This window comes from Coptis chinensis, chromosome 2 (genome assembly GCF_015680905.1).
Source record: "Coptis chinensis isolate HL-2020 chromosome 2, ASM1568090v1, whole genome shotgun sequence".
NCBI lineage: Eukaryota > Viridiplantae > Streptophyta > Magnoliopsida > Ranunculales > Ranunculaceae > Coptis > Coptis chinensis.
Window position 1 is genome coordinate 104,259,097 of NC_141457.1, and position 1,923 is coordinate 104,261,019.

A 1,923-nucleotide genomic window follows, 5' to 3' on the forward strand; every position below is an offset into this window, starting at 1 on the left:
TTTGGTCCATTACTTCCCATTGTCACCTTTGTGAGAGCCTAGGTCGGGTTACGAAATAACCTTCATCTTTTTTCTCTTTTTGTTGTCCTTCTCAAGTTTGATTATGTAAAGATGAGAAAGTGTGTAATTACTCTTCGATCACCATCTTTTCATCAAGTATCTTGGACTTGAGAAAATGAGAGTAATCTCATCATTCTTCCGGTTTGGATGTAGGTCGACAACTTGGAAGAAAGCTTTGATTTGATTCTATCTAAAGATAAGCCTCTTGCGGCTTATCTTTTCACGAAAAGACAAAAACTTGAGCGAAGTTTGTTAGCACCATCTCTTCAGAGGGATGATCCTCAATGACACCGTCATCCATGTAAATATCTTTCCATTATACTATTTAGTACACATGCATGCATATGCAACACGGGGGAGGGTGCGTGCTATTTGATACAAAGAAGATAGGTGCGGTGTTCACTTTGTTGGTTTTGTTCTCGGATAGGTGGGAATGTGGCGTGTAGGTGTTCAATTTGTCGGTTTTATCATCCTAAACTACTTGCTCTAATAAGATGGTACTTGGGTATGTCCGACGATTGGGAATGGCGGGGAGGGTAATGTCCTTTGGGAATGTGGATCACACTTTTCCGCAGACTAATCATCCGACTTTCTTTATTTTTTATCGGTTGCGACTTACGGCTCATACGCTACCTTTTGGAGGAGTTGGAGAGAGTGGAGTGGGTGCATACCATGGAAAGTTCTCATTTGATGCCTTCAAATACAAGAAGGCGGTTATGTACCGTAACTTTACGGAGATGCACCAATGAGGTATCCACCATTTACTCCTCAAAACGAGACTTCGACGACCCTCCTTACGGTGATATCTTTGGCTATTTTGGCTCTAATTGGATGGTCTAAACTTTGATTGATTGATGGGATTGGTTGTCTTTATCCTCTCAGTATTATAGGCACCGTGTAAACAAATTGTATTTTAATTCGTGCTTATAGATGAATAATTGATGAGCCTGCATGATGACTGTATGATATGATGAAGTTGTCCACTCGGATTCCTTTTACTAATATTTGAGAATCATATACATTTAGCAAAAACAATTGGTGGTCACCAGAGAAATCGTCCACAGTTGCCCTTATACAAATTCTTGACCTTTTTTTGCATGAAACATGTTTGTATGCTCCACGTGAGAATCCTTCTTCTCTTATCTGATCTGTGGAGTTTATGTTGAGATGGTTTCATATCTTGATACAAAAATGGAAGATTACCAATTTACTTCTCTAAAGAAGAAAAAACTTTACGAGTAAGTACTTCTTCAACCTCAACTTCAGTTCGAGGGGTGTTCTCGAGTTTTGTTAGATTCTTTTACGGTGGGATTGTTAAGCCACTACAATCTATTGGACAGTTTCTTGGTTCGTCTAAAAGATCGAGTGGTGGGTTTATAAATTCGACTACTGCTTCCACGTCGGATGATGAGATTGGATCATCATCAACTCATCAAGTGGTGTGACTCATCATTCACCGAATTTTAATGAGATTCATAGTCTTCGAATTGGGAATTGGGGATAGGTGATGCTATTTTATTGAAATGGCGAGCGGATTTTGGTTCATCCACTGTTTCATTTTAGGCGCGTTGTCAGTTATTCCTAAGGAGAATAATGTTACTGGGGCTGTTGGTAATAGTTCAAATAATAATGGGAGTATTCCTGAATCGTTTTATACAAATGGGGGTTTGAAATTGCGAGTGGTTTGGACTATTAGCTCTTTGATTGCTGTTTCGGCTAGGCATTATTTGCTACTGACCTATAATTCTGAGAAAGCATCGACGCTTAACAGTTTGGTTTTAACTTATCTTGGATGGGCAAGGGATGTTTTGTATGAATAAAGATCACCGGAGGAACCGAGGGGTGAAGCGATGGAAGATGTGA

The 1,923-nt window shown here is 39.6% G+C and overlaps 1 pseudogene; it reads left to right on the top strand.

Annotated features, from left to right (window-relative positions):
- The first annotated feature begins 1,247 nt into the window (after window positions 1-1,247).
- On the top strand, window positions 1,248-1,923 carry LOC147519971 (F-box protein At5g46170 pseudogene; annotated as a pseudogene).